Source organism: Palaemon carinicauda, chromosome 18, assembly GCF_036898095.1.
Source record: "Palaemon carinicauda isolate YSFRI2023 chromosome 18, ASM3689809v2, whole genome shotgun sequence".
NCBI classification, from domain to species: domain Eukaryota; kingdom Metazoa; phylum Arthropoda; class Malacostraca; order Decapoda; family Palaemonidae; genus Palaemon; species Palaemon carinicauda.
The window spans coordinates 29,587,329-29,594,828 of NC_090742.1; the positions used below are offsets into that span (position 1 = coordinate 29,587,329).

At 48.3% G+C, this 7,500-nt stretch overlaps 1 long non-coding RNA gene across 1 annotated transcript in view; it reads left to right on the forward strand.

Annotated features, from left to right (window-relative positions):
• LOC137657746 (uncharacterized) overlaps positions 1-7,500 on the forward strand; it is a 161,672-nt gene that overhangs the window by 16,169 nt on the left and 138,003 nt on the right. The gene's annotated exons all lie outside the window — the stretch shown is intronic.

Sequence of the window (7,500 nt, forward strand, 5' to 3'; positions counted from 1 at the left end):
TACGAATTCGGGAAAGAAAAAGGGGAGCCGCTCCCAAGGCTTCCCTATCCCCCGATTCGTATGCGTGCCTGGCGCCAATCCTGGCGCCATCTGCATTCCTTTTTGCGTAGCTTAACAACTCGGTGTTTTTTCCTGTTTTTCTCGCAAATCTTGGATTTATTCAGCTTTTCATGGCTTCTTCGTCTTCGTTGACCTCGAATAAGTTGAGTATAGTGTCTGTTATGTATAAATGTAGGCTCTTGGTAAAATTTTGAGTGATTAATAGGATTAATCTTTGATACAAGAGCCGTAGCCTACCAGAGGTGTCCTGGACACTGTCACTCGCTAGGTATAAATTAGTTAGTCAGAGTGACATTCCTGGTTGTTTTGCTTAATAAAATTTAGCTATTTAGCTTTACATAGGATTTCCTTTCGTGCTTAGTATTATTTGGCGAAGTATTCGCCATTCTGGCCTACGCTAGGCCATGTAGCCTAGTCGTTTGGTCCTAGTACTTAATGCATGATTATGGTTTTTCCGAGTGTAATTAAAATTTTATTGAAGCTTTAGGCTATATTTTATACATTTTAGACTGTGTGGAATATTTCCAAGATTGTATACGTGAGAGTTTCGGTGAATTAGGTAATCGATTCTCTTGGTGCCTAGGCTAATTGCTTATGGAGCCTTAGTATACTTTATTATACTCCCCGGTTGCTTTCTTTTCTTCGGAGAAGGTATGCAATCCCTTTCCCTCTGTTTAAGCCTTGGGCTTATCCCTAAGTGGTTTTTTCCGAATTTATTTTCGATAAAACTATACTAGGGTGTTACTGTACCTTCCTGTTCCAGCAGAGTCTGGTTCAAAGAGGGACAGAACAACAGAGTTTTTAGTCTGAGTCCGTGTTGTTTGGCTTGGGGCAGAGTCTCCCTCGCTGACCTAACACTTACAAAGGGAGCTGAGCTCCCTTAGGTCACTGTCGAAGGTTTCTGTAGTTATGATTCCTTCTTGTGTGATCGACCAGACTAAGTCCTGTTGCTGTTCTCGGGGAGGATAAATCTTCCCTTGGGAGTTGCAACGCCTTCCTTGCTTTGGTGCTCTGGAAGCTGGCAGGTATTATACTACTGCGCTGGCCCTTTCCCTTAGATCTCCCTTAGGCTAAGACAGAGTTCTTGGCTGCGGGTGATCTGTCACTAAAGCAAGGTTGGCAGGACCCTCTTGTCCCTTCCCCCTCTATCTCCGTAATGGCCTAGCCATTACTGTACTGTACCTTGCCGGCCGGCAGAGCTGGCCGGCAGGGGTATTACTGTACCATATGTCATTCTACTTCTGGACCTAGTATAGGTTGGGATATGGATTGACTAAGCCCATTGCTGGCCGGCAGAGACGCTGGACGGCAAGGGTCTTATGTTTTCGAGTGCTGCCCGGACCTCTCTTGGTCCCTCATCCATGCCTGCCGGCAGAGCCGGACGGCATTGGTCAAGGAAGCCTGAATTAAGTTTCTCCCCTTCCTTATATGCACTCTTTCGGTTGCCGGGCTTGGGGGGTTGTGTACACTCTTATCCCGGCATCCATTCTATTTTCTTCTAGTGCTGTACCTGTCCCGGCAGCCGGCCTATGAGGCCGGCAGCCGGGCAGGTGTAGTCTTCTGGTTCTTTTGCTGCCGGCTGGCATCGGTCTTGTACCTTTGCCGGCCGGCTTATGTCAGTCCTTGTCTGCCGGTCACCAAGAGTGTGGCCGGCAGCTGGGTACTACCTTGTGTAGTTGCTGGCCGGCAATCATTGCCGGCCAACACTGGCTGTTGCTGGCCGGCAGCTGCTGCCGCCGGCACAGGCATTTGAACCAGAGGGCTGCCGCCCTATAGCTGTTAAGTAGTATACTTTAAAGCTAATTGTGGTGTGTGCCGGCCGGCAAAGGCAGGCCGGCACATCCTCCTATACTGTACTAGTATTCTTCTGTATAGCACATACAGTAAGAAGAAAACTATAGTAAAAGTTTAGGTACAGCACTGTATCTTCTAACACTATTGTGTTTTCTTACACAGCCCTTTGCTGTTGCCCTCAGACAGGAAGCAGAGTTCTTCCCCGTCTATTATCCAGGATTTTTAAAATCATTGCCTAGGTGTGAGCTCCACCTGTTTCCTCTGGAAACCTTGCATTGGTTACTCTAGTAGAGATAAACCATTTTTGATTTTATTATCTGGAAGGCTGCAACAATGGGTTGTGAGGGAAACACAAGTGTGTGTCTTTCATTTATGAATTGTTATGCTATACTATGCATATCCAGTGATACATAGTTCACTTGATACTCATGGAAATTTCTTCTCTTTACAGGAGGACCCTCCGAAGTGCGGAAATGTTTTCTGCAATGTCCGCAGCAAGAACCTCTGCGGACATGAGTGTTGTAGGAGACACGCAGCATGCGCTGTCTCCAAGGATGATCTCCAGTATTGGGACCCTCAGGTATGTACTGTATGCACTAACCTGATTACTGAGGCTTTTGATTCCCCTAGAACGGCGGAATCAAGGGATATAGCTAGGGAAAAGCTTCGTACTTGGGTAAGGGGCTTCAAGAAGAACACCTCTGGCCCTTATCTTCCAAGTGAGAAGATGAGGGCGTATCTTTTTCCCCAGGCATCAGCTGAGGCAGTGATTCCCCAGCCTCAAGAGGAGATCCTTCAAGATCAAGTCCAGGTGGACGAGGAAGTCGCAGATGCGATGCAAGACATCCAGTTGTGTGACAGGATGTCTGACCTGGACGATCGTTTGGAAGAAGACCTCCTGGCAGAAGGTCAGGATCAAGTTCAAACCCCGGATGTCGTAGAGGATGAGGTCGACGAGGTGTCGGCTACTCCGGTTCAGATGCCGGAGCCTATCCCCTCAACATCGGCTGGCCTCCCAGTAGAACTGGGACAGGCCCTCTCTTCGATTGTTGGAATGATCCAACAAATGCAGAAGGAGAATCAGGAGAAGGCGGCTGCAATGGAACTGCGTATGCAGTCCCTGGCAGAATCACATGGGCCCCGGAAAAGGCTCAATGTGAAAGACCTTCCCATGTGCTCAGATGCTAACCCATGGAGGTATGCTGAGCACATGCCGATGACGACTGGAAAGATCGTCATTTCGGATAAGCTGGGTTCAGTTCCCCTAGAGGAGGTAGAATTTTGGCCCAGCAAGGCATCATATCCGGACTGCTATGTCCGGCTGAGAAAAGAACCAGCTTCAAGGGAGGAGACAGAGCCGAAGGAGGTCATTGTTATGGACCACGCTAAGGCTCAAGCCCTACTTTCATCCTCGATGAAAGAGAGGGGCTTCTCGAATTCGAAGGTAGCTGCATTGAGCAAGAAGCTCCCTTCGTTTGTGTCCTCTCCTGATAGAGCCTTCCCCTTTTTACAGAAAGGGTTTGCGGCTGTCCTAAAGGCAGTCGAGGCCGGCAAGCCTTGCCCCTCCCTGGAGGAGTGTAAACCCTTGTCGCTGGCTCTACCTATGGACCACAAAGACTGGAAGGATGTCCATCTGACATTCTCAGTGGGAAAGTTGGAGGCTGATATTGCCGGACGGCAATTCGGCGAGGACCTCCCCAAGCTGTCCGAATCTCTTTTACGAAGAGAGTTCGAGACAAAAGAAAGACTGGCTGCCTCAATGTCTCATCAGACTACTCTCGAGACGATGGCAAGTGACCCCAAGGTCCATGAAATGTTCATGGTAGTGGCTAAGTCTCACTTAGCCACAGTGACGAAGGACCTTTATAGCTTCGTCAAGGCAAGGAGAGCTTGCAGGGAGTTCGTGTTCACCGGGGCTTCGGTGAGACACGAGCCAAGGAAGTTAATCTCCTCCAACATTTGGGGAAAAGACCTTTTCCCTACCGATGTGGTCAAAGAGGTTGTTGATAAGGCCGCCGTGGAGAATAGAAATCTTCTCCAGAAGTGGGGCCTGGCTATCAAAAGAAAATCTTCCCCGGATGAGGGTCCTCAACCAAAGAGGAAGAATATGAAGACTAGGCTACCATCTCGGCCAGCCAAGCCTTATAGACAGCAACAGCAACTGCAATTGCCTTTGCCTCCAGTGCCCCAGATGGTGGCACAAACCCCGACTGCCTTTCAGTGGGTACCCCAGGCGGTGCCAGGTCAGTCAACCACATTCGCCCCAACGTTCGAAGGACAGTCTTCTTCCTTTCGTGCAAAACCTAGAGGAGCAGCCAGAGGCTCGTCTAGGCGCCCCTCAAGGGGAAGGGGATTCAGAGGTGGTCGTGGTCAGGGAGGCAAGACCTCAGGACGGCAGTCCAAGTGAAATGATACCGGTAGGAGGGAGACTGATGAAATTTTGGGATCGCTGGACCTTCGATCCCTGGGCCCAAAGCCTACTCAAGAATGGACTGGGTTGGAGCTGGTACAGCACTCCACCCCCATGCCTTCGGTTTTTCCAACACTCCACCCCCATTTTGGAGGAGTACGTTCAAGAACTGTTGGAGAAAAATGTGATCCGAAAGGTGAAGTCCATCAAATTCCAAGGGAGGCTGTTTTGTGTTTCCAAGAAAGACTCGGAAAAGCTCAGAGTCATTCTGGACTTGTCACCACTCAACAAGTTCATAGTGAATTGCAAATTCAAGATGCTAACACTGCAACACATAAGGACCTTACTGCCCAAGAGGGCATACTCAGTCTCTATAGACTTGTCAGACGCCTATTGGCACATTCCAATCAGCCGTCGACTCTCCCCCTACCTAGGGTTCAGGCTACAACGGAAACTGTACGCCTTCAGAGCCATGCCATTCGGGATAAACATAGCCCCAAGGATTTTCACGAAGCTTGCGAGCGCAGCTCTCAAACAATTACGTCTAAAGGGAATTCAGGTAGTAGCCTACCTGGACGACTGGCTGGTGTGGGCAGCATCCGAGACCGAATGCTTGCAAGCTTCCAGTCAGGTGATCCAGTTCCTAGAGTACCTAGGCTTCAAGATCAACAAGAAAAAGTCTCGACTTTCTCCATCCCAAAAGTTCCAGTGGCTGGGAATCCACTGGGACCTTTTGTCACACAGTTTCTCCATCCCAATGAAGAAAAGGAAGGAGATAGCGGGCTCTGTCAAGAGACTTCTAGATTCCGAAAGGATATCAAGACGCGAACAGGAGAGGGTACTAGGCTCTCTCCAGTTTGCTTCAGTGACAGACCCAGTGCTAAGAGCACAGCTAAAGGATGCAACCGGAGTTTGGAGAAGGTATGCATCAAACGCGCGAAGAGACCTGAGAAGACCAGTGCCGCCTCGGCTACGTACTCTTCTCAGACCTTGGTCCCAAGCCAGACATCTAAAGAAGTCTGTTCTTCTTCAGCCACCTCCCCCGTCGTTGACGATTCACTCAGACGCCTCAAAGGAGGGATGGGGAGGTCACTCTCATCGGAAAAAAGTCCAGGGGACTTGGTCCAAGCTATTCAGGACCTTTCATATAAACTTTCTAGAAGCTATGGCAGTGCTCCTTACCTTAAAGAAAGTCTCCCCGCGTCACTCGATCCACATAAGATTGGTGACAGACAGCGAGGTGGTTGTGAGATGCTTGAATCGACAAGGGTCGAGGTCACCACCTCTCAACCAAGTGATGTTAGCCATTTTCCGATTGGCGGAAAAGAAGAAGTGGTACCTGTCGGCAGTTCACCTTCAAGGAGTCCGCAATGTGACAGCGGACGCTCTATCCAGGTTCACACCGATAGAGTCGGAATGGTCCTTAGACGCAGGATCATTTTCCTTCATTCTGAATCAAGTCCCAGAACTGCAAATAGACCTCTTTGCGACGAAAGACAACAAGAAGTTGCCCCTGTACGTGTCCCCGTACGAGGACCCCTTAGCGGAAGCAGTGGACGCAATGTCCCTCGACTGGAACAGATGGTCCAGGATTTATCTGTTCCCTCCTCACAACCTTCTGTTGAGGGTCCTCAACAAACTGAGATCCTTCAAGGGGATAGCGGCAATAGTGGCCCACAAGTGGGCGAACAGCATGTGGTTCCCCTTGGCGTTGGAACTACAGATGAAGTTCGTGCCGCTACCACATCCAGTTCTGACCCAGCGAGTCCAGAAGTCGACTGTCTGCGCTTCATTACAGAAAACCCAGACCCTGCAGCTCATGATTTTCTCGCCCTAGCGGTGAGAAAGCGCTTCGGGATTTCGAAAGCCAGCATAGACTTCCTAGAGGAATACAAGTGCAAATCGACTAGAAGGCAATATGAGTCATCTTGGAGAAAATGGGTGGCCTTTGTAAAGGCAAAGAATCCGCAGGAGATCTCAACAGATTTCTGCTTATCTTTCTTCATCCACCTCCATGGCCAAGGATTGGCAGCTAACACGATTTCAGTGTGTAAATCGGCTTTGATGAGACCCATTTTATTTGCCTTCCAGATCGACCTAGGTAACGAGATCTTTAATAAAGTTCCGAAAGCCTGCGCTAGGCTCAGACCTTCAGCACCTCCAAAGCCCATCTCATGGTCTTTAGACAAAGTTCTTCATTTCGCCTCCTTGTTGAGCAATGAAGAATGTGCGTTAAAGGATTTGACGCAAAAAGTTATTTTCCTATTTGCACTCGCGTCCGGGGCCAGGGTTAGTGAGATCGTAGCCCTCTCGAGAGAGGCAGGTCGTGTTCAGTTCCTGGATGGGGGGGAGCTGAACCTGTTTCCGGATCCTACGTTTCTCGCCAAGAATGAGTTACCCACCAATAGGTGGGGTCCCTGGAGAATCTGTCCTCTGAAAGAAGATGCATCTCTATGTCCAGTAGAATGCCTAAAGGTCTATCTTCGTAGAACTTCAGACTTCAAGGGTAGTCAACTATTCAGGGGAGAAACATCAGGCTCAAATTTATCTCTGAATCAACTCAGAGCGAAAATGACATATTTTATTCGCAGAGCGGATCCTGACAGTACACCCGCAGGTCACGATCCGAGGAAAGTTGCCTCATCCCTAAATTTCTTTAATTGTATGGATTTTGAACATCTCCGTTCATACACGGGCTGGAAGTCTTCCAGGGTGTTCTTTCGCCACTATGCGAAGCAAGTAGAGGAACTTAAGAGATCTGTGGTAGCAGTGGGTCGTGTAGTTAACCCTACTGTTTAACTCTGCGAGGAACAGTGGTCTTAATTGGGACGATTAAGTCCAGGGTGAGTGTGTAGGTACATACTGTACTACAAACTAAATGAGGGCACCAAGTGCCCATATAGACTGTTCCTTCCTTCAAAGGTGAACCTTGCATAAGTTCAGACATGTGTGCCAAGCGTTTCTAACGCTAATGTGATTGATTTGTAATACAGATTTTTTATGACTTGATACCTTGGTATCTCATTAAAGTGGTGTTTAATGGTTTTTCTTTCAGATAAACAAGTTCTGTTTACTATCATACTTATGCTTAAAGTTTTGGGTTACCCTCTTTTATATAAATATATATATTTGTTGTTAACCTGTCTGTTTATTATCTGTCAATAAACTTGTTCTTGAGAACCTTGCGTCTCTTTCACCTGTGTCAATTTATTGGTATAATTGAGCATTTTAATTCT